Here is a 25,740-nt window from a genome sequence, read left to right as displayed (position 1 = left end):
GGAGACAGTCAAGAACGCCCCCCTCCCCAATTCTCCACCTCCCATCACGGCCTTCTCCAGCAAGACCCCACTGTGGGTTGGAAATATTCCAGATCCAGGCACCTGCCCCCTTTTTCCACCCCTCTTGGCCGGGGGCCGTCTCAGAGTCCAGTGTGCGCCTTGGTGCTCCTGGCCATGCGGAGGGTGCCCCCACGCTCTGTGTAGTGAGAGGCAGGGGCTATGTGCAGGTGTGGGGATGGGCAGCCGGGAAGCCCACTCCTTCTAGCTCCCTGAGGCAGCCTGTGCCAGGGATGGTTTCTCAGGCTGCCTAACCCCCTAGTGCGTCCTCACATGGGTCTCCCAGCCCAGGCCCGGCATGGCTGCATCCTTGCTCTGGGAAGCATTTCTGGAAGCACACGCCTGGGGGGCGTCTCCCCTGGATTCACTGTCGTCGCTGCTGTCATCAGAGCCCTCCCACACAGTGGTCGGCTTTGCCTGTCAGCTCTGTAAGGTTGAATTAGCAATAAAACTATATGATTTTGGTTGCAATCACTGTCTACATAAGTCTTTAAAAAGGTCAAAAAGGAAGAAAACACAAATTCTTTAGAATACAGGTTGTCCTACTCTGAAACATCCTGTGGACAAGGACACTGACCACCCACGGTGACCTGTGAAATGCTCACATTTTCTTATCATCGTCAGCAGCCCCCGTGTCCTCCTTCTCCCGTGCGGGACTCCTGTCCTGTGGACCACACGGAAGTCAGAGCTGGGGGCGGCGAGAGCCGTCTTCCTCGTTCATGGTAGAGAGACGCGTCTCGGCTCCAAATCTTTAAGCCTCTGTTTCTCTCTCCATCTCTCACCTCCCAGGATGTCTTTGGCCACCAGGAGACTCACCCATCACGCTGCCATTTCCATAACGTGGGTTTTCCCCTCCTTCCTTTAAGTAATGACTTTAATTTTATTCATGTGGGGTATTTATATTTTGCCGTATGTGCCGAGAAACTTAGGAGAAATGTGTATTTTAAATAAATCGAATCAATCAGTCAGTGAATGCAGCCTGGCCCAGAATATTCACTTTTAATGAATGTTGGTTTCACACAATCCTGGGGCACCCCTGGAGGGTGACATCATGTGGTGTTTGTTGTTGCAGGTGGGGAGGGCACCCCGACGGTCCCACCGCCGCCAGCTGGGCCCCAATTTGTGTCTCAGTGACTGAAAGTTAGCAGAGTAAGAGCAGCTTCCCAGTGTGCCTGCGTGCCGGACCGATGTCCAGCCCCGTGCCTGTGAGTCAGCATGGGGATAACCATGGCACCAGGGATGGTGGACAGCATGGTGGCCGCGCACAAGTGACCTACTGTGCGCCGGCCCTGAGCCGGCTGCTTCCACGTCCCCACTGACCTGTTCACAACAAACCCAGTCTGGAAAACTCCCTCCAGCTAGTAACTGACCAGGTGCAGGTCCCGCTCTCGGCAAGGAGACCTGGCTCTACGTCAAGAGATCAGCTCGGACGAAAGGTCCCTGATTCGACAGCCACATCACGAGACATTGTGCCTGACTCCTGGGGAAGCTGCCAGAGGGGCCTAGAAGGCAGCTCCCATCCCTGAGAATTTGGATGTGCAGAGTTGCCTTTGTATCAACCCAAACAAACCCAGTCTGGAAAACTCCCTCCAGCTAGTAACTGATCAGGTGCAGGTCCTGCTCTCGGCAAGGAGACCTGGCTCTATGTCAAGAGGTCAGCTCGGACGAAAGGCCCCTGGTTCGACTCGGGCCAGGGTGGCCCATGCACTCTATGAGAAGTGTGTGGAGATGGCTTCTGATGGCCTCATCACTGAAACTCAACAGGTCGTGCATTCCTGGCGCAGCCCCTCTCAGTCCCGTTTGAACGGCTCTGAAGCTGTCCTGTGACTTTTCCTGTCGTGGGTCACGCACACCATCAGTGGATTCCGGCATGAGAGGACTCTGCTGACCATGTTGCAGGTGCAGGGCTGGATGCCTCATCTCAGTTCATGCCCACCCCCACCTCACGAGGCCATCCTCAAGACGATGTCACTTGTCCACATGACACAGCTGGGGAGCAGGCTCAGGCCTGTCAGGTCTCCCACGGGCCCCCTGGGGCACTGGGGCTCTGTCACACTGGGAGACACTGAGCTCGGAGAAAAAGTTTAATATTTTATATAACACACGCCCCCCCATACACTGACACACACACGTACACAACTCACACACTCACACTCACTCTAACACACACAACTCACATACACATATTCACTCACACACACCCACACATTCTTTGACACTAACCACACAACTCACACACGTACACACTCTAACACAACTCACACCTACACACACACTCTCATACACACTAACACAACTCACACACACACAGCTTACACAACTCACACAACTGACACGTAAAACACACACAAGTCACATCTCACACAAAACACACATACACAGCTTTTACACACAACTCACACACAAACAAAACTCATGCTCACACACTTTCACACAAAACACACTCATTCACACACAAAAAACACATGCTCATTCACACACACACACAACTCACAAAACTCATACACACACTCATAGCTTACACACAGCTCACACACTCACAAAACATGCTTATTCACACTCACACAAAACACACACACAGCTCACTGTCTACAGATGCTCTGTGTGTCTGTCCCTTTTTCGTGAATACCTGAAAGGTGCATTTGTGGGGCTTGTTCAGCCTTTTGCTTCAGTACACTGCCTTGACCTTTCCCCTTGTAATTTGTGTTTCCAACTTCTGTGCTGTACCCTCTGAAGCTTTAATGGGAAGGTCAGTTTCATTTTCCTGCACTTCTGAGTGAAGAAGCAGGAACTAGCTGGAAGGACTTCAGAGCCCGGCCTTTCCCTTCTGGCTGAGCAGGACCCACCATGGAAGTCCTGGGGGAAGGAGGCAGCTTGTTCTCTGCCCGGGGACTGGGTGCTGCAGTGGTGGTCAGTGGGGAACGAGGGCCACGTTGTGAGGAAGGAGGGAGGACAGGAATTGATGGGAGTGACTCGGGCTGGGAGGCATCAGCGCTCAGTAGAGACTGTTGCTTCAGCATGAAGTAGAGACTGTGACTTAGGAAGTACTTAGTATTTAGTAGTACTTAGTACTAAGCAAAGACTGCTACTTAGGAGGTAGTTTGTAATTACCATTAATAGTACTTGGTACTAAACAGACTGCTATTTAGGAGGTACTTACTGCTTAGCAGTACTTAGTACTAAGTAGACACTGATACTTAGGAGATATATAGTAGTGATTAGTGCTTAGTACTCAGCAGAGACTGTGACTTAGGAGGTACTTAGTACTAAGCAGATACCACAACTTAGGAGGTACTTAGTACTTAGCACTAAGTAGAGACTACTGCCAAGGAGCAGAGCCTGCTCTTTGTGTGGATGGATCTGGTTTGTAGGATGTTGCTTCTTCCATATCAACCTGTGTGGGCGTGCTGCAGCTCCTGGCCGACTCTGAAGGTGGTATCTGTGGTGGAGTTTGGCTGGGACAGTGTTGTGGGGTCCATAGAACCAGCTGGAAAACATGAGGAACCATTTCTCCACTGAGCATTTCTTCTCATGAAACCAGACAGATCTCTTTTTCCTCTCACTACAGTGACCAGACTTTTAAACCACATTGTCCAGGCTGTTGCGCTCACACGGGAATCATTTTTGCTAGGGTTAAGCAAGAGAAACAAGGTGAGAAGTGCCAGTGGGAAGCAGTGAAATGGTCTGCTCCTCTTGCGTTGATTAATTTTGGGAGAGAAGACTTTCTTTGCTTCTTTTCAGCTCCGAGTCTGGTGTATGGAAACGAAAGCTTTCCTGCTTTCCTGCTGTCTGCTCTGATCACAGGTTGAGGCTGAAGTTGAAGACATCTATGCTTTGTAGCTGGAACCTTCTCACTCCAGCTTTCTGGGTTAGCTTGTTTTGTTTTCTAATCAACCTAACATTACCCCCAATGCACTAGGAAATGAAGAACAAACTAAGCCCAAAGTTATTGGAAGGAAGGAAATAACAATGATTAGAGAAGAAACAAGTCAAATAGCCTAGAAAAACAATAGGAAGGTCATCAAAATTGGGAGTTGTTTTGTTGAAAAGACACAAAATGGACAGATCTTCAACTAGATTAAGAAATGAGAGAAGACTCAAATACATTACAATGGATACCACAGAAATGCCAAGGGTCATGAGACCACTGTGGACATTTATATGCCAAGATATTGGACAAATCTGGAAGAAACAGAGCCCTTCCTGGACACACACAACCTGCCAAGGCTGAATCATGAAGAAACAGGAAAACAGACTAACGAGTAAGGAGATTGAGTCGGTAATACAATTTCTCAGCCAAAACAATGCCCAAGAACGGATGTTTTCATTGCTGAATCCTACCAGACACTTCCAGAAGAACAAACACCCATCCTTCTCAAGCTCTTCCAAAACACTAAAGAGGAGGAAACACTTCCAAACAGATTTTACGAGGCCGTCATTACCCTGATGCCAAAGCCAGAGAAGCACACTCTAGGGAAAGGAGACGACAAGCCAGTATCCCTGACGACAAGCCAGTATCCCTGACGACAAGCCAGTATCCCTGACGCACGCAGATGTTTTCTGAAAGGAGTTGAACTCTGTGAATCCCCCCCCTCACTCTTGGCCGCTGATTGCAATCTTCAGAGGAGATTCTCCTCTTTTGAATCCCTCCAGTTTGCAGACTGCTTTTGATTTAGAATTCTCTCTAATTGAAAAGAAGCGGAACTAAGAGGTTGGCGAAGTCTGTGCCTAGGCAGGTGGAAAGTGGAGCTTGAGATAGAAGACTGGAGATGGAAATGAAAATAGACGATGGGAGAGGCAGGTGCAGAGGACGGGGTGGGAAGGAGTTTGTACTGGAAACTTTAGGTTCAGCTCCTTTCCCTCAAGGGATGATTGGTTACAGGCTGGGCTCCTGGGCTGCGAGGAGCCACGAGGATGGCTCTACCGGGTGGGTGAACCTGCCATATAGGCCAAGTCAGAGTCAATTAAGATTTGGACAATAACAGCTGAAGCAAGCAAACAAGGCTCAACAGCAGAAGCAAAGCTAGTTTAGTGACGATAAGGACCCCTCTGTTTGCGACAGTGCTGTCTAGAAATACGGGCCTGAGGGGGTTTCAGATGGCAGCTTTGGTAGAGCTGCCAAAGCTGTGGTCTTCCCTCTCCAGGACCGAATGCACGTTGTGGGAACATTAGAGCCATCTGTATCATTTTCTTGACTTAAAAAAGGTTCCAAGATGTTTTCTTACTCAGTGATCATTTGGGGAGGACCTGAGAGCTGTGATTAGGAGAACGGGGAGCTGTAGAACGTTAGTTGTAAAATCAATCACAAGATTGAGGTAGGATATGAGAAAACAGAACAGAACACTGCCTCCTTTCTTGGCGTGCCCAAAACAGAGGGTGTGAAGACTTCAGAAAACAATGTCGTCAGAGCTGAGTTTGGGTGTGATGATTTGTACTTTAAAGTCTGTGTCAGGGGAAGTGAAGGACTTTTTTAAATTTTAAATTTAAATTTTATTTATTAATTCTGTTTTTGAGACAAAGTCTTACTCTGTCACCCAGGCTAGAGTGCAGTGGTGTGATCTTGGCTCACTGCAACCTTTGCCTCCTGGGTTCAAGCGATTCTCCTGCCTCAGCCTCCTGGGTAGCTGGGATTCCAGGCGCCCGCCATCATGCCCGGCTAATTTTGTATTTTTAGTAGAGATGGGGTTTCGCCATGTTGGCCAGGCTGGTCTTGAACTCCTAACCTCAGGTGATCTACCCCCTTGGCCTCCCAAAGTGCTGGGATTACAGGTGTGAGCCGCCGCGCCCGGCCCAAAGTGAAGGATTCTAATTAAAGTCCATCAGCAAATATGTTATGAAAGGAAACTATAACCGAACTGGAGGAAGGGAAGAGTCGCCTGGTAACTGAAGGAATTTTTAAAGTGGGTTAACCAAGAAAACTTTGATGCTTCCACCATGAAGCTGGGACTGGATGCTGACTGGCCCAAGAAGACCAAGACCCACATTCACGGGGGGCCCTAGGCCTGAGGGCACCTGCCCATGAGGCTGCCTCGGGGCATCTTTGTTCAGAAGTGGGCTCCTGACACGGTTCCTGGGCCCCACAGCAGAGGCCTCTGCCCAGAAAGCCAGTCTCAGCCTCTGCTTCCACTTCCTGTCCACAAACAGTTTGGTGGCCTTAGATTGAGAATTGTATCTCAATTATTCAATGTTTTTCTTCTTTGCTGTAGCAAAATATGCCTCCTCATTGAATCAATATTAAGGTCTAGCAAGGGTGAAGTTTGAAGGAAGACTTTTGCCATTAGAAAGACCAAACACCTGCCCGGGCACAGTGGCCACGCCTGTAATCCCAGCACTTTGGGAGCCCCAGGCGGGTAAATCACCTGATGTCAGGAGTTTAAGACCACCCTGGCCAACATGGTGAAACCCCATCTCTACTAAAAATACAAAAATCAGCCGGGCGCGGTGGCACACGCCTGTAATCCCAGCTACTTGGGAGGCTGAGGCAGGAGAATCGCTTGAGCCCAGGAGGCAGCGGTTGCTGTGAGCTGAGATGGCGCCACTGCACTCCAGCCTGGGTGACAGAGCGAGAGTCCGTCTCAAAAGAAAACAAAAACAAAACAAAACAAAAGACCACACACCTGGTCATTCTGCTGTGACGGGCTGTCTGGTCATATTCGAGGTCTGGACTAATATTGGATCGTATTCTTTTCCCTCCCTGTCTTCCTCTGCATTTTTATTTGAAAGACTAATGTGCTAGTTTTATGTTCTTTTGGCTTTTCTCTCTCTCTCTCTTTTTTGGTATATTCCCCATCGTTTTACTGTGACCTGTTAATAGGAGAGAGAAATTAAGTTATACTAAAAGCCAACTTCCTCCACACTTATCAAAAAGATAAAAATGGCCGTCTTGAGAAACAAAGACACTGCTTGTTCCATCAAATAATGCACATGAGCCCCACGTGCCCGTCTGACCTGCCTGGAGGGGCCAGTGGTATTTTTCTCCCTCTCTGTCCTTTAACTAGTGGGAGAGGCCCTGGGGGCCACCTCCCCTCCTTTTCTTTATGCTTGGGATTACGGCTCACTTCACCAGTTCCCACCCTCAGCCTGTGTGTTGCCCGCACTGCACCCCCGACGTGTCGTCTGCGTTCCCTTCGTCCACCTGCTCAGATCCGTGATTGCTTAGAGCACCCTCCAGTGCCCCAGCCAGGATTAGCGAGGGTTTCATGAGCCAGTGGCCGTGGATGAAGTGTGGCTTTCTTTCATTTCACCAGGAAATGACTGACGTCTTGTCTTGGCCTGTGTCCAGATGTGGGAAGTGCAGCGTTGCTTGATAGTAGAATCTTATTTTGTGCAGCTTCCCAGGCACTGAAGCGGCGGCCGCTGGGAGAAGGGCGTGAAGTGGTGACATCATTTGATGTGTCCTTGAGCTCCGAGAGGGGAAGCTTTGATGGTGACGAGTACAGTGGCAGGGGCCACAGGGATGCAGACTAAGTCACGTCCCCATTGGTCCTGCTGCTGTGAGAATGGGGAGGAAAGTGACTGCACACCCTCTGGAACCTTCTGACGGCCAGGGGACTTTGAACAGTTTGCCCCACACGGCAGGAGGGCGGAGGCTGTGCTACAGAGCGTTGGCTTTTGGACTGAAGCAAAGCGTCCCAGGAAAGAACAAGCTCCGGGATGCCAGGTCCGGGCTTCTTGCTGCTGCAGCCTGAACACAGTCTGGAGTCTTGGTTAGAGCTGGGGGTTGTGTCTGCTCCAACAGAGAGAACTGCTGCCTCTTCCCTGCACAAAGAGACAGCGCCCCAAGGGAACAACTGAAGTATTTTACCCTCCTGAGGTTTCTGCACCGTCCTGCTGTTTGGAAAAGACACAGAGGAATATCGACCCTCTGGCTAGCCTCAGAGAAGGCCTCAGTCCTCGGGACATGGTGGCGGCGCCCTCGGTCCTCGGGGCGTGGTGGTGGCCCCCACCCTGGGGTAATGGGGGTTGTAGCACCTTGGCCGAGCAAACACCAGGCTTGGGTGGCAGCTGTCTGCCTTTCCACTTCCCTCCACGGCCCTCACGGGGGTCTCCAAGGCCATGTGTGCCAGCACCCTCTTCTCCAGTCAGGAGCCTGGGGAGCCCTGTGGCTTAGCGTAGGCCAGCCTGTCCTGGGCGCTGCATGGGCCTTCGCGCCTGTGCTCTCACCTCAGCCCTTGTGGCCACCATGTGAGGGTCCCTGGTTTTGTCTCCCTTCATGGGACCTCATTGCTCCAGACTTGCAGGGGAGTCCCCCTTGCTGGACCTGCCAGGACCTGGTCCGCCGCTCGGGACTGAATCAGTCGGTCCCTGGAATCCCACTGAGCTGCCATGACCTGGAGCCAGTCCCAGGTCCCAGGAGCCTCTGTCCGTGTGGAGCTGCGACCCAAGCTTCCTGGGCACCCACTTCTTAGTAACGTGACCTGGGAAGTTCCTGTTGAAGACAAGGAAGGAAAAGCATCCTGGAGCAGTGATTAACAAGGCCTGAATCTAAAATGAAATAAGTTCCAACAAACAGGATGTTTTGGGTGGTACAGAAACTGTGAGTGTGGCTGGATTAAGAGGGACGGTGGCTGAGGGCAGAAGAAATGTTTCTGATGAGCGGTGGAGACCACGAGCCTCGCTCGTGGCTTCCTTCCTTCCTTCCTGTGCCCCACGTCTCGCTGTGCTTTTGGTGCCACCCAGACCTCCCGCTTTATTTTATATTAACTGACGGGACCTGCTTGGCCCAGGGCAGGAGGGAGGGGAGGACACTTTCCTGATCCGTGATGGCCTTCGGGCCCAGCTGTAGGGAGGGAAGCCCCCAGAGCTGAGCTCTCCCCTGTGGACCCTTTGGCCTTTCCCCGCAGCCAAACCCAGGGCGTCCTTTTCCAGTCAAAGTCGGACAGGGGCATGACTTAGCGACGTAGCTGCCCCGAGAGGCAGGACAGGGTGGGTGCACTATGGGGATTGTGTGTGTGCCCCAGCCCTGCTGGGACGGATGGTCCCGCAGGCACATCGGGAGCAGCCAGCACAGGTGTGGCCACAGAAATCGCAGACACGTGTGTCCTGTGTGCATCGCCATGGCAGCCGCCGGGCTGCGGTCAACTCCTGCAGGCTCTGCGCAGAGCTTAGCTTGAGGGAAGGGTGTCCTTCGTGCACTCCCATGTAAGAGTTGTGTGTGCCGGGGTGTTCAGAAGGAAGGGGAGCAGGGAACAAGAAGCCAGCGTCAGCGCAATAGCGGCATGATTGGTGGCGAAGTGGCAGAGTGGCCGGGTGGGGACAGGTTCTACCTGGTAACAGAGTGGCTAGGTGAGGACAGGTTCCAGTCCGTAACAGAGTGACCAGGTGGAGACAGGTTACACCAGGTAACTGGGGGGCCAGGTGGGGACAGGCTGTACAGGATAATGGGGTGACCAGGCGGAGACAGGTTGCACCGGGTAACTGGGGGGCCAGGCGGGGACAGGCTGTACTGGGTAATGGGGTGACCAGGCAGGGACAGGTTGCACCGGGTAACTGGGGGGCCAGGCGGGGACAGGCTGTACTGGGTAATGGGGTGACCAGGCGGAGACAGGTTGCACCGGGTAACTGGGGGGCCAGGCGGGGACAGGCTGTACTGGGTAACTGGGGGGCCAGGCGGGAGAATCTGCCCTGGGCTGACCACACACAGGCGGGAGAATCCGCCCTGGGCTGACCACACACAGGCGGGGGAATCCATCCTGGGCTGACCACACAGGGCTGGACGGGCCATGGATCCTGAGCAGCTGGGGTTTCCCTCCCCAGGGTAGACGGGGCAGTGTCAGCAGGAAGGACGCAGGGGTGGCTCAGGGTCGCCCGATGGTCAGGGCCAAGGCGGGAGCCCAAGGGACAGGGGGATCCAGGGCTGAGCTTGGGGCGGACGGAGCTCAAGGGAGGGCCCAGAGTCCTACAGGGTGGAACCTGCTCCTGGTGGGAGCCTCTCAGTACCCACGCCCCCTGGCTGAGTGGTCACCGGGTGCCCAGCCTGTGAGGAGCCCCGCTGAGTGCCGTCATGTCTTCACAGCAGCTCCATGAAGAGGCTTGAGGCATCTCGAGGCTCACAGCTGCTGCATGTCAGACTCGGATCAGACTGTGCGCCCACCCCACAGACGCCAGGGCAGGCCCCACCTTTGGGCAGCTTTGCTTGAGGTTCTGAGGGCCCAGGGCCCAGGCAGCCTTACCCACCCCTCAGCGTTTGGCTGGTGTGGACTGTGAATGGGCGCGGTGGCTGGAGGGGTGGCATGCCTGAGGGTCTTCCTTCATGCCCCAAGGGAGCACAAACGGCCCTTCCTAGATCCGAGGAGGAGAAGGGAGAGGAGATGCCGGGGCTCCTCTGAGGACACTGCCTACCTGTGTGGCAGGCACCACGTAGCGAAGTCAGCAGCATCTTCATTTAGCCAAGCATTTCCACGCCATCCCCTAAGGTATCGTATCCCCTAAGGTATCGTAAGGGGCTCTGTTTGTGGTGACCGGAGATGACGGCCGGCAATGGCCAGGATGATGGTGGCGGTGGCTGGGATCTACTGCTGCGTGCCAGCTCACCCGGCCCCTTCAACCACGCCGTGGGCTCTGCATGGCCATCCTTGGGGGAGTTCTGGGATTCTCCTTTTTCAGTCACCCTGCAGTCCCCCCCACGACGTCGCCATGTCCCAGAATGCTACGCAGCCCTTAATGGCAGTTTTGGGAGATGCGGTCACACCGGCCGCTTCCTGCTTATTGCGGAGGTGCAAAGTGTAGACAAACGGGCGCTCTGGAAAGCTTCTCTGTATTGATACAGAATCGATGTACATATTTTCAGGGTACATGTGATCATTTAATTGTATCATTTGTAAAGATCAAATCAGGGTTATTGGGATCTTCACCTAAAATATTGATCTTTTCTTTGTGCCAGGAACAGTCAAGCTGTTCTCTTTTAGCTAATTTGAAACGTGCATACATTGTTGTTAACTCTAGTCACCCTGTTGATCTATCAAACACTAGGTTGTATTCCTTCCGTTTATTTGTTTATTCTTCCGTTTATTTTATTGTAGTCAACATCTCTCCTTCCTTCCTCCCTGCTCCCCTTCCTGTCCTCTGGTAACCACCAGTCTCCACAGATTCATCCTCACGAGATCCGTTTGTTAGATCCCACATTTGAGTGAGAGCGTGCAATATTTGTCTTTCTATGTTTGGCTTTTTTCAGTTCACATAATGATTTCCAGTTTCCCATGCTGGTGCCTGTGACAGGATTGCAGCCTTTTTTATGGCTGAACACTATTCCATTGTGTACATATTCTGCCTTTTTTTTTTTTTTTGAGATGGAGTCTCACTCTGTCACCAGGCTGGAGTGCAGTGGTGCGATCTTAGCTCACTGCAACCTCCGCCTCCTGGGTTCAAGCCATTCTCCTGCCTCAGCCTCCCAAGTAGCCGGGACTACAGGCATGTGCCACCACGCCCGGCTATTTGTTTTGTATTTTTTTTTGAGACGGAGTCTCACTCTGTCGCCCGGGCTGGAGTGCAGTGGCCGGATCTCAGCTCACTGCAAGCTCCGCCTCCCGGGTTCACGCCATTCTCCTGCCTCAGCCTCCCAAGTAGCTGGGACTACAGGCGCCGCCACCTCGCCCGGCTAGTTTTTTTGTATTTTTTAGTAGAGACAGGGTTTCACCCTGTTAGCCAGGATGGTCTCAATCTCCTGACCTCATGATCCGCCCGTCTCGGCCTCCCACCGCGCCCAGCCTGTTTTGTATTTTTTGTAGAGACGAAGTTTCACCATGTTGGCCAGGGTGGTCTCAATCTCCTGACCTTGTGATCTGCCCGCCTTGGCCTCCCAACGCCTGTTGGGATTACAGGCGTGAGCCGCCACGCCCGGCCTTATTCTGTATTTTCTATATCCATTCATCCATTGATGGACACTTAGGTTGATTCCATATTTTTGCTATTGTGACTAGTCCTGCAATAAACATGGGCATGCAGACATCTCTTTGACATATTGATTTCCTCTCTTTTGGATACAAACCTGGTAGTGGAATTTCTGGATCGTATGTTAGTTCTAGTTTCACTTTTTTTTGAGCAACCTCCATACTATTCTCTATAGTGGCTATGCTAATTTACATTCCCACCCACAGTGTCCAAGGGCTCCTCTCTCTCCACATCTGTGCCAGCTATTTGTTATTTTCTGTCTTTTCACAAAAACCATTTTAGGCTAGGCCCAGTGGCTCACGCCTGTAATCCCATCACTTTGGGAGGCTGAGGCAGGCGGATCATGAGGTCAGGAGTTTGAGACCAGCCTTGCCAACATGGTGAAATCCCGTCTCTACTAAAAATACAAAAAATTAGCTGGGCGTGGTGGTGGGCACCTGTAGTCCCAGCTACTCGGGAGGCTGAGGCAGGAGAATTGCTTGAATCCAGGAGGCGGAGGTTGCAGTGAGTGGAGATCATGCTATTGTACTCCAGCCTGGATGACAGAGCGACTCCATCTCAAAAGAAAAAAAAAAGCCATTTTAACTGGAGTGAGATGATATCTCACTGTGATTTTGATTTGTATTTTTCTGATGACTATATCTGTTTGCCATTTGTATGTTTTTATTTGAGAAATGTCTATTCAGATCTTTTGCCCATTTTTAAATTGGAGGATTTTTTTGTTGTTGTTTTGTTTTTTTTGCTGTTGTTTTGAGCTCTTTATATATTCTGGTATTACTCCCTTTTCAGATGTGTAGTTTACATATATTTTCTCCATTCTGTGGGTTGTTTCTTCACTTTTTTGTTTTCTTTGCTGCACAGAAGCCTTTTAGCTTGATGTGATCTCATTTTATCTTTATTTGCTTTGGTTATCTGTGTTTTTGAGGTCTTACCAAAAAAATCTTTGCTCTGATCAATGTCCTGGAGTGTTTCCTCAGTGTTTTATTTTAGTAGTTTCATAGTTTCAGGTCTTACATTTAAATCTTTAATCTGTTTTGATTTGATTTTTGTATATGGTGAGACATAGGAGTCTTGTTCCATTCTTCTGTGATGGAAATCCAGTTTCTCGGCAACGTTTTTTGAAGAGATTGTCCTTTCCCCAATATCTGCTCTTGGCGCCTTTGTGAAAAATGAGTTGGTTATAAACGTGTGTATTTATTTCTGGGCTCTCTATTCTGTTCCATTGGTCTACGTGTCTGTTTTTATGCCAGTACCATGCTGTTTTGGATACTATAGCTTTAGCAGCATATTTTGAAGTCCGGTCATATGAGACCTCCATGTTTGTTATTTTTGCTCAGAATTGCTTTGGGTATTTAGGGTCTTTTGTGAGCTTATATAAATTTTAGAGGTGGTTTTTTTTTTTGTTTTTTGTTTTTGTTTGTTCGTTTTTGTTTTTGTTCTGTGAAGTGTCATTGGTATTTTGATAGGGACTGCATTGATGTCTACAGCCATGCCCACCCTGCCTCATCTAATAGGGACTGCAGTGAATCTTGTTTTTTTTGTTTGTTTGTTTCTGAGACGGAGTCTCGCTCTGTCACCCGGGCTGGAGTGCAGTGGCCGGATCTCAGCTCACTGCAAGTTCCGCCTCCCGGGTTCACGCCATTCTCCTGCCTCAGCCTCCCGAGTAGCTGGGACTCCGGGGGCCGGCACCTCGCCCGGCTAGTTTTTTGTATTTTTTAGTAGAGACGGGGTTTCACCATGTTAGCCAGGATGGTCTCGATCTCCTGACCTCGTGATCCGCCCATCTTGGCCTCCCAAAGTGCTGGCATTACAGGCTTGAGCCACTGCGCCCGGCCATGGGACTGCAGTGAATCTTTAAATTGCTTTGGGTAGTATTGACATTTTAACAATATTAGTTATTCGGATCCATGAGCATGGAATATATTTCCGGTTTTTTGTGTCCTCTTCAATTTCTTTCTTCAGCGTTGTATCGTTTTCCTTGTATAGATCTTTTACTTCTTTGGTTAAATTGATTTCTAGGTATTTTATATTATGTTTAGCTATTGGAAATAGGGTTACTTTATTGTTTTTTAGATTGTTTGCTGTTGGCGTATATAAATGCTGCTGATTTTTGTATGTTGATTTTGTATCCTGCAACTTTACTGAATTTGTCAGTTCTGACAGTGTTTTGGTGCAGGCTTTGGTGTTTTCTAAATATGATAAGATCATGATGTTTGCAAACAAGGCTAATTTGACTCATTCCTTTCCAATTTGGATGCCCTGTATTTCTTTCTCCTGCCTAATTGCTGTGGTCAGGACTTCAGTACTGTGTTGTATAAAAATGGTGAAAGTGAACATCCGTGTCTTGTTCCAAATGTTAGAGAAAAGGCTTTCAACTTTTCCTCATTCATTATGATGTTAGCTGTGGATTTGTCATATATAACCTTTATTATTTTGAGGTATGTTCTTTCTATACCCATTTTGATGAGGTGTTTTATCGTAAAGGGATGTTGAATTTTATCAAATGCTTTTTTAGCATCTATTGAAATGATCATGTAGTTTTGTTCTTAATTCTGTTAATGTGATGTACTATGTTTGCTGATATGCAAATTTTGAATTATTATTGTATCTCTGGGATGAATCCCACCTGATCATGGTGAATGATCTTTTTAATGTGTTCTTGAATTCAGTTTGCTAATATTTTCTTGAAGATTTTTGTGTCTATGCCTATAGTCTTTTTTTTTTTTTGGTCTTTGTCAGCTTTTGGTATCAGGGTAACACTGACCTAATAGAATGAGTTTGGAGGTACTCCCTCCTCTTCACTTTTTTTGAAGAATTTGAGTAGAATTGGTATTATTTCTTCAGATGTTTGGTAGAATTCATCAGTGAAGGCATGAGGTCCTAGACTTTTCTTTGATGGTAAACTTTTTATTATGGCTTTGATCTCGTTACTTGTTCTTGGTTTGTTGAAGTTTTCTATTTCTTCGTTGTTCAATCTTGGTAGTGTCCAGGAATGTACCTGTTTCTTCTACGTTTTCCCATTTCTTGGCATGCAGTTGTTTTTAATTGTCTTTAACAATTCTTTTTATTCCTGTGGTCTCAGTTCTTATGTCTCCTTTTTCATTTCTGACTTTATTTATTCGGATCTTCTTTCCTTTTTTCTTAGTCTAGCCAAAGGTTTGTCAATTTTGTTTATCTTTTCAAAAAACTTTCTGTTTTATTGATTTTTCTGTCTATTTTATCTTAATTTCATTTATTTCTGCTCTGATTTGTATTATTTCTTTCCTTCTACTCGTTTTAGGTTTGGCTTGTTCTTGCTTTTCTTGCTCCTTGAGGTGCATGGTTAGGTTGTTTATTTGAAGTCTTTCTACCTTTTTGATGTAACCATTTATTGTTATATACTTACCTCTTAGTATTGCTTTTATTGTATCCCATAGATTGTAGTATATTTCAACTTTCGTTTGTTTCAAGACATTTTAAAATTTCCTTCTTAACTTCTTCATTGACTCATTGGCCATTCAGAAGGAGGTTTAATTCCTCTGTGTTTATGTAGTTTCTGGGGTTCTTGTTACTGATTTCTAGTTTTATTCTATTATTGTCAGAAAATATACTTGATATGATTTCTGCTGTTTTGAATTTGTTGAGACTTGTGTTGTGGCCTAAGATGTGGTGTATTCTGGAGAATGCTTCATATTCTGATGAAAAGAATGGGTATTCTGTAGCAGTTGGGTGAAATGATCCATAAATGTCAGTCAGGCCTATTTGGTATAGTGTAGAGTTTAACTCTAAAGTTTCTTTGTTGATTTCTTGTCTGAATGATCTGTCCATTACTGAGAATGGGGTGTTGAAGTGCCCTACTATTATTGTATTGCGGGCTCTCTCTCCCTTTAGATCTATTAATGTCTGTTTTATGTACTTCAGTGTTCCATTGTTGGGTGCATATATATTTATAATTTTATATCCTCTTGCTGATTGACCCTTTTATCACTATTTAGTGATGTTCTTTCTTGCTTTTTACAGTCTTTGACTTGCAGTCTATTTTATCTGATATAAGTACAGCCACCACCGCCCATTTTTGGATTTCACTTACATGGAATGTCTTTTTTGTTTGTTTGTTTCTGAGACCGGGTCACATTCTCTTATCTTAGCTGAGGGCAGTGGTGTGATCATGGCTTACTGCAGGTTTGACCTTCCAAGCTCAAGTGATCTTCCCACCTCAGCATCCCAAGTAGCTGGGACCACAGGCACATGCCACCATGCCTGGCTAACTTTTGATTTCTAGGTAGAGATGGAGTCTCTCTCTATTTCCCAGACTGGTCTTGAACTCCCAGACACAAACGATTCTCTCAAATTGGCCTCTCAAAGTGCTGAGATTACAGGTGTGAGCCTCTGTGCCCAGCCTGAAATATCTTTTTCTATTCCTTTCAGTCAATGTGCATCTTTATAGGTAAGGCTGGTTTATTGTAGGCAGCTTATAGTTGGGTCTTGTTTCTTTATCCATACAGCCACTTTATATCTTTTAATTGGAGAATTGCGTACATTTAAATTCAATGTTATTATGGATGAGTAAGGACTGACTACTGCTATTTTGTTGCTTGTTTTCTCATTGTTTTGTAACTCCTCATTCTTGCTGCCTTGCTTGCTCGTTTTCTGTCTTTGTGGTTAAGTGATTTTCTCTGCTAGTATGTTTTAATTCATTGCTTTTTATTTTTAGTGAATCTATTATAGTTTTTCTCATTGTAGTTGCCATGAGACTTACCAAAAACAACCTAAATATATAACAAGTTATCTTGAAGAGATGACAACTGAGAAACAAAGAAAAAACTAACACCTCTGTATTTTAAGTCCATCCCCCCACACTTTGACTTCCTGTTGTCTCCATTTACATATGTGTATACTGCCTGTCTCTTAATAGGTTGCTGCAGCTATTATTGTTTTTGATAGATTTGTCTTTTGGGCTTCATACTATAGTTCTGAGTGGATTGCACCCCACAATTACAGTATTGGAGTATTCTGGGTTAGTTTGAGTACTTACTTTTACCAGTGTGTTTTATACCTTCAGATATTTTCTTTTTGCATGTTACTTTTTTTCTTTCAGATTGAAGAACTCTCTTTAGTGTGTCTTATAAGACAGGTCTAGTAGTGGTGAATTATCTCAGCTTTTGTTTGTATGAGTAAGACTTTATCTGTCCTTTATATTTGAAGGAATGCTTGGCTGGATATAGTATTCTCGGATTACAGGTTTTAATTTTTTTCTCCTTCCAGCACTTTGCAAAAGTCATCCTACTCCCTCCTGGCCTGTGTGGTTTCTGGGTTTCTGTTGAGTAGTCGGTTGCCAGACAAACTAGAGCTGCTATAAATGTTCCTTGCTTCTTTTCTCTTGCTGCTTTTAGGATCCTCTACTTGTCCTTGACTTTTGAGAGCTTATTATATGCCTGGCAGCAGTCTTATTTGGGTCAAATCCGTTTGGTGTTCTCTGACCTTCCTGTACCTAGGTGTTTATGTCTTTCTCAAGTTTTGAGAAGTTTTCTGTTATTGTTTGTTTGAGTGAGCTTTCCACCCCTTGTTCTTGCTCAGCTTCCCCTTGAACATCAACCATTCTTAGATTTGATGTTTTGAGGTAATTTTCTGTCTTGCAGGTGGTCTTCATCCCTCTTCATTCCTTGTTTCCTTTGCATCCCTGATTGGGTGTTTTCAAATCACCTGTCTTTGAGCTCACCGATTCCTTCCTCTGCTTGATCCATTCTGCTGTTGAGAGGCTGCAATGAATTTTTCAGTTCAGCAAACGTATTTCTCAGTTTCAGGAGTTCTGTTTGATTTTTTAAAAATTGTTTCAATCTCTTTGTTAAATTTCTGAATTGCTTTTCTGTGTTATCTTGGAGATCACTGAGTTTCCTTAAAACTGCTATTTTGAATTCTTGGTCCGAGAGCTCACATATTGCCATCTTGTTAGGGCCAGGCACTGGTTCCTTACTTTGTCCATTTGAGAAGGCCATGGTTTCCCATTTGCTGCTCTTTCTTGGTGTGTGTCTGTGTCCTTGCATTGAACGATTATTTGTTTACTCCAGTCTCGTCTCCTGGCTTGTTTTAGTTTTTATTGGATACATTTGCTTGGAGAGTCACAGAATTTACCTGTGAAATTTCTTTCTCTCCCCCTTCTAGGTCCCTGCCTCCTTTTGGGCACTAGATGGCACCTTAAGCCCAGGTTTCCCTTGGCTCTAGTTAAAGATCTGAGTGCTGCCTGTACTGAGTGGGAGAGGTCCCAAAGGGGATATCCCAGCAGTGTAAGAAGGCTGGCTGGGCGCTGGTGCTGAGGGGACTGTGGAGCGTTCCAGCCACAGTGTGGTGCTGTGAGCAGCCATTCTGGTGGAGCGCCTCCTTCACTGAGTTGCAGGGTAGAGTTTGTAGGGCTAGGGACGGTAGTCCCATGTCCCCCTTTTGTCTCTGGCTGTCCTCAGGGATGTTTCCCTTCGCACATTTGCAGTACTTCCTGTGGGTTGAAGCAGGAGCAGATCTCCTGCCAGGGCCTCCAAGAGGGTGGAGAAGCTGATTGTCCACCTCACCCTCACTTTTTCCAGCATAGAAGCTATGAGTTGAGGGGAAATTTCCCATACTGTTGATGCCAAACAGATTGGGGGAGGGATGATGCAGACATGGTGGTCTGATTCTTTTGCTGTCTGCTTGGGGTGTTTTCACTTTTCTGTGTTCCTAGGAACTGTCTCCTTTTGTATTTGAGTGTGTGGCTGTTGCTGGGATTGTGTCAGTGCTTATTCGAGTGTGTGGCCGTTGCTGGGATTGTGTCAGTACTGTGTGTGTTTTTGCTTCTCTGTGGAGCGGAGTGAAGTCACCTTGCTTCTATTGCACCACCATTTTGGGACCAGAAGTCCCTCCCGGTAGAAATTTCAAACAGGTGTAGTAGAATATGAAATGTATCTGGATGAAACATTTTCTTTTAAAAAATTTCGCCTTGGAAAGCTTCTGCTGTTGCTCACAAAAGTTTAAAATTCTTTGGGATCTTCCTTCAGTAACCTGGTAGAGGGCGATCTGTGAACATTCTCAATAATGGTGACTCTTCTCTTTGAAGGCAGATGCATGAGGAAGTGGCATAAAGTTAGTTGATACCAGGTGGGATAAATAAGTTATTTGCATCCCAGTCAATGACTAAGTCGATTGTCACACTGGTTTCAATGTAAAAGTGAAGTGTGAACATATAACCACAAGACTGATTTATTGTCTGGTTTCTAACCTGTCTTTGTAAATGTTTTCCAAAGAGACAGATAAAACATCACCAACAATGCTGCCACCTTTGAATACACGTAGAGCTTTTCAATGTCTTGAATGTAGAGGTTCCATTTCTATTTGATGTACACGTAAAGTCTTAACTACTTTATAGGAATGCTTGGAATTTTTCCAGGGATTATGAAAATGCGAGTTAAAACCATGTCAAGGAGTCTGTGCTGGCCCTGACCAGGCCTGGGGCAGGCACCCCCACTGTGCACACTTGACCAGCCCCCGGAACGGAACTACGACCCTGTCTTCTCTGGGAAGCAGAGCCCACTTGATCCCTTTAATCGACTTCACATCATCTTCTTACGGAGTGTTTCCTCTCAGTTCACAAAGCCTACGGCCTCCTGCGTGGTATCATCCTTAACAGTCTGCTTACCGGCCCTTTCCTTGCTGATGCGAGGGGAAGCTGCACATTCATCCTCTGTGAAGAGCATTTGAGCCAGAGTTTACTGCTGATTAGAGCACCGCTGTATTTTTTTTATACAGTCATGAATTCCACTCGTAAAATCCAGATCCTGCAATGTGCTCATCGCTGCGTTTCCACGACGCTTCTTCCTCGCCACCTGGGGTCTTCCCTTCACACGTGAGGGGCTCCTCCCCAGCCCCGTTTCAACCCTGACCGCGTTCACATTTTGAAATCAGCCTCTCATTTACAGCTTTCCTGTAGGCAAAGTAACATGCTAATAGATTTCATTCTGATTCTTATCACTCTGATTTATCTCTCCATATTACCGCGTTTGAAATGAATAACCCCTCCCTCTTACCCTGGAAGCTAACTCTCTTCTCCCGGCTCCTCAGCACATGACCTTGGGCTGTCTGTCTGTATTTTCGATTTTGCTCCCCTGCTCAGCACCTCTTTTTTCTTGCTTTTCTCCCAAAACAGATGGAGGATCTATCCCATCCTCTTTACTTTGACAGATTTTCTACTGTTGCGTTTTCTCATACCTTCTTCTCCCAGCTGACCTCCCTCCTCCCATTTATCCACGCACAGCACACTCTCTGAAGAGTAGCTCTGAGGCCTCTGTTGTCCTGTGACCCAGGGTCCCCTCCTGGAGCTGGTGCCACTGGAGCTCAGCTTGGCAGTCAGTCATCTTCAGCTTCACCCCAACCCTTTGCATCTCTGTTCCTCAGCCTGGCTCCCTCCCTCCAAACAGCCTGTCACCCGGATCCAGTGTGTTTGAAACTGCCAGCCACAGCCCATTAATGACCCTGAAAGGGTTTTAGGGTATTGCAGCCAGAAATTTTAAAAAGTGAGACAGAAGAGAATAAATCTGATCTAATAGGACACGGCGATACGTGAGAGGCTCCCACGCAACGGGGGCAAGTGCTGTGTTGTGGGACTTGCCCGGGTCTCACTTCAAGATGCATATCTTACTCTTGGATACCACAAAAATAAAAATAAAAATAATAAATAAAAAAAATAAAAAAATTTTAAAAAGGGAAGCACTGTCTTCGTTCCTCCTATGCAGTGTGCACCTTGGTTTCTGTCCTTAGTATGCCCTTGCCTGCTTCTGTGTTGATGTGTTGCGTGGAAGCCCGGACCACCACACACACTGCCACCACTTGCCTCTGCCGCCTCCGTTTCCCTCTCAGCCGTCTGTCCCTAGCATTCTCCACCCGCCCCTCCCTCAGGGATCTCCTCCGCCACACAGTTCAGCCTGCAGAAGAAACCAACGTCGTCCCCACCCACAAACCTGGTGTGTCCCCAGCTTGCCTTCTTTGTGATTTCCTCTTCCCCAGCGACCCTGCCAGTGTCTCTTGCAGTTAACCTTGACACCTTGTTCTCCTTTAATCCTGCATATACTGATTATTAATTTTTACCAATTCTGCTTCTCAAACTATCCACACTAGTGTTCTCTGAGTTTACAACCTTATCATCTCCCTAATGAACCATTTTATAACTCTTACTGAATGCCTTCCCTTCTCCCTATTATCTTTAATTCATTATTCACAAATCCTGAGGATTAAAATAGGAAGGACTTAGAATAGTGCTGGCTCATAGTTAAGGCCCAGCAAATAGAAACTGCTATGTATCTTCAAATTTTTTAATTTTAATATTGTTATTTTTCTCCTCCTTCTAGGACACAGTTGGATGATATTTCTGTCTGATGTGGAGATTTTACTGCACCCCACTGTGCACAGATGCACCGGTGCTTCTCGATGTGGCTTTCACGTCCTCCTGTGACTACACAACCCCCTCTCTCTGTTCCTGTGCTGCCCCCACCTCCTGCCCATGTCATACACCATCCCCTGAGTGCACCACTCAGCCCCACAGCCCCGTGTCCCTTCCCATGCTACTCCGTTACCTTAGAGTTCCTCCCCTAACCCATCCCTACCTGTTAGAATTCTATTTATCTTTCCAGTCTTAGTTCAAATATCACTTTTTTCTATGAAGCTTTCTTAACTTTCCAACTCGAATTCACCTCTTCATTTCTCTACCCCCTTAGCAGTTTACCCATAGCTTTGTTATGTAATGATTGTACTCCAACTTGGATCTTCGCTATTACGTCCCTGCATTCCACACTAGACTGGAAACGTGAGGAAGACGGGGGCCGCGGCTGCCCTCACACCATGTGCGCTTCCCATAGGACACAAGAGTTGGTTACGCAGGTGTTGTGTAGATGAAATCATACAGCATCTAGCCTTTCTGAATTGGCTTTTTCACCCAGCACAGTTCCGGGGAGATTCATCCAGGCTGTGGTGTGTGCTAATTGTTCTTTCCTTCGTAGCCGAGGGCTGCTCCGTGGTGTGCAGGTGCCGCCTGGTAACCACCCACCTGCTGAGGGACTCTGCCTCCCAGGTTGAGGCCATTATAAATAAAACTGGTGAACATTCGTATGCAAGATTTCGTGTGAACATAAGTCTTCATTTCTTTGGGATGAATGGTCAGGGGTTTAGTTTTTGTGTCTTATGATAAGTGTATGTTAATTTTTAAAGGAACTCTCGAACCGCTTTCCAGAATAACATGTTTGTTACACTCACAGCAAAAAAAAAAAAAAAAGGAACAGTGACCAGTGTCGCAGTTTTTCTGAACCGGAATCCTTTCCAGCATGTGATGCTGTCACTGTTTTTTCTTTTAGCCTTGCTGATAGGTGCGTGGTAGCATCTCACTGTGGGTGTAACTGACGTTTCCCTGATGGCTAACGACGGTCAGCATCTCTTCCTGTGGTCATTCGCCATCCGCAGATCCTCTTTGTCGAAATGTCTTTTCATCTCTCACCCTTTCTCCAATGGAATGTTTTTAATGCTTAGTTTTGAGAGTTCTGTGTATATTCCTGATACTAGTCCTTTGTCAGATACGTGGTTTGCCAGTATTTTCCCCAGCTCTGCACTCATTTTGTCATGCTCTTGAGAGGGCCTTTCTACAGAGCAAAAGTTTTTAACTTTGACGAAGGCCAATTTATCAATTTTTCTTTTCCTGGAAGATGTTTGATGTCGAGTCTAAGAACCTCTTGCCCAGCTCTTGCTCCCAAAGATTTTCTGTTGTCTTTTTTCTAAAAGTGTTATAGTTTTGCATTTGTACATTTATGTCCACGAGTTGCTTTTGTGTAGATTGTGAAGCTTAAGCGGAGGTTCCTGTTTTGCCTGTGGATGTCCGATCTCTCCAGAACCGTTTGTTGAGAAGGCGAATTTTCCTACCAATACATTGTTTCTGCACCTGTGTCAAATATTTTTGTGGATGTATTTCTGGGTTTTCTATTCCATTGTATTATTTGTTTATATCTTCACCAATACTACACAGTCTTGATTACCGTACCTATATAATAAGGTTTGAAATTATATAGGGTGATTCCTTCCACTTTATTTTTATTTTCCCAAATTGTTTTGGCTACTCTAGTTCCTTTGCTCTTCCATATAACTTGCTTCTCTGTATCTACAAAGTATTTATCTGGGATTTTTATAGGAATTATGTTAAACCTCTGTGTCAATTTGGGGAGAGGTGACATCATTATTATGTTGAAACTTCTGATCTAGCAACATGGTGCATCTGTCATTTGTTTTGATCTTTGGTTTCTTTCATCACCACTGTGTGTGTTTCAGCAGATAAGTCCTGTACATGGTTTGTTAAATTTACACCTAAGTATTCTTTGAGTAGTTTTTTTTTTTTTTTTTTTTTTTTGAGACAGAGTCTCGCTCTGTTGCCTGGACTGGAGTGCAGTGGCCGGATCTCAGCTCACTGCAAGCTCCGCCTCCCGGGTTCATGCCATTCTCCTGCCTCAGCCTCCCGAGTAGCTGGGACTACAGGCGCCCGCCACCTCACCCGGCTAGATTTTTGTATTTTTTAGTAGAGACGGGGTTTCACCGTGTTAGCCAGGATGGTCTCGATCTCCTGACCTCGTGATCCGCCCGTCTCGGCCTCCCAAAGTGCTGGGATTACAGGCTTGAGCCACCGCGCCCGGCCTCTTTGAGTAGTTTTTTAAAGAGTATTTTAATTTCAGTTTTCATGTCTTCATTGTTAGTATCTAGTAAAAGAGCTTATTAGGTTTAGGAGGTTTTTATTTTTATTTTTGTAGAGTCCTTGGGGTTTTCTATGTAGATAATCAGGAAATAGGACATAGGTACAGTTTAATTTCTTCCTTTGTGTCTGTATGCCTTTTATTTTTTTAGCTTGCCCTATTGCACTGGCTGGAACTTGCAGCTTTGTGTTGAGTAAGATTGGTGAGAGCAGATGTCCTTGCTTTGTTCCTAATCTTCAGTGAAAGCTTTTAGTTACTCACCATTAAATATAGTGAAATGTTGGGTTTGGTAGATGTTTATTATTCAACTTGATAAAGTTCCCCTTGATTTCTATTTTTCTGAAAGTTTTCATCATGAATGAGTGTCGAATTTTTTAAATGTCTTTTCTGCATTGATTGCTGTAATCGTGATTTTTTTTCTACTTTAGCCTGTTAATATGGTGGATTACATTGATTTTTTTTGTGAAATAGTGAACCAGCCTTTCACTCCTGGAATAAACCTCGTGATGTATAATTATTTTCATATATTGCAGGATTTTTTTTTGCTTATTTTGTAAAGGATTTTTGTGTCTATAATTGTGAGTGATTTTGGTCTATAGGTTTCTTTCTTTTTACTGTCTTTGCTTTTGGTATCGGGTTAATATTAGCCACATAAAATAAATTGGGAGCTGTTTCCTCCCCTTCTATTTTCTGGAATAGATTTGTGGAATTTAATTCTTCTTTAAATGTTTGGTATAATTCTTTGGTGAAACCATCTGGGCCTGATTATTTTTTTCTGGGTAGATATTTAATTATTAATTCAAGTTCCTTAATAGTGTGGAACTATTCAAATTATTGATTTCATATTGGACGAACTGAGGTAATTTGTGGATTTCAAGGAATTGATCCATTTCCTCTATGTTGTCAGGTTTATGTGTGTAGAGTTGTGTATTCCCTGATTATCCTTTTGATGTGTGCGGAGTCTGTAGTGGCTTCCCCTGTTTCTTTACTTATATCGATAATTTGTGTCTTCTCTCTTGTTTTTTGTTAGTCTTGATAGAGATTTGTCAATTTTACTGATTTTTTTTTCAAGGAACCAGCTTTCATTGTCATTTATCTTCTCTATTTTTTTCTCACTTAAATGACATTGATTTCTTACCCTTGTTATTTATTTTCTTCTACTTTATTTGGGTTTATTGTGCTCTCCTTGATTACAGATTCTTGAAGAATTTACATTATTGATTTGAGACTTTTTCTTTCATCTTTCTTTCGACTTTTGTATTCGGTTTGAGGGTGCATATTTATGGGTGAATTGTGTATTGTTGTAGTTTGGGGTGCTAACGATCCTGCCACGCAGGCAGTGAGCCCAGTCCCTTACAGCTTTTCAACCCACGGCTTCCTCCCACCCCTGCCTCTCCCAGTCCTCGCTGTCTGTCACCCTCGTTTCCGTGTCTGTGTGTGCGCAGTGTTTACTTTCCACTTTCAAGCGAGAACCTGCAGTTCTTGGTTTTCTGTTCCTATGTTCGTGTGCTTAGGATGGTGGCCTACAGCTGCATCTGTGTTGCTGCAAAGGACATGATTTCATTCTTTTTACGGCTGTGTAGTATTCCATGGTGTGTGTACCATGTTTTCTTTTTCCAGTCCATCGTCAGTGGGCATCTAGGTTGATTCCGTGTCTTTGCTGTTGTGAGTAATACTGTGATGAACGTACAAGTGTGTGTGTCTTTTTGGCAGGATGCCGTGTTTTCCTTTGGCTGTATACCCGTGATGGGATTGCTGGGTCGAATGGTAGTTCTGTGTTAAGTTCTTTGAGGAATTTCTAAACTGCTTTCTCCACCAGCTGAACTACTTCACATTCCCTCCAGCAGTGTATAAGCATTCTCTGCTCTCTGCAACCTTGCCAACATCTATTATTTTTTTGACTTTTAAACAATACTTATTCTGGCTCATGTGAAATAGTATCTCATTTTGGTTTTTATTTGCATTTCTCTGATGATTAGTAATGACCAACATTTTTCCTATGTTTCTTGGCCACTTCTGTGTTGTCTTTTAAGAAGTGTCTGTTCATGTCTCCTGCCCGTTTTTTAATGGG

General features: G+C 46.1%; 1 protein-coding gene across 1 annotated transcript in view; it reads left to right on the top strand.

Moving 5' to 3' along the window:
* The window catches only part of PTPRN2 (protein tyrosine phosphatase, receptor type, N polypeptide 2), a 789,125-nt gene that overhangs the window by 124,012 nt on the left and 639,373 nt on the right, over window positions 1-25,740 (top strand). The window lies entirely within an intron of this gene.

This window comes from Colobus angolensis, unplaced genomic scaffold, assembly GCF_000951035.1.
Source record: "Colobus angolensis palliatus isolate OR3802 unplaced genomic scaffold, Cang.pa_1.0 Scaffold2, whole genome shotgun sequence".
Classification (NCBI taxonomy): Eukaryota; Metazoa; Chordata; class Mammalia; order Primates; family Cercopithecidae; genus Colobus; species Colobus angolensis.
Note: the sequence above shows the minus strand (reverse complement) of the source record. Positions and strands in the feature narration are given on the sequence as shown.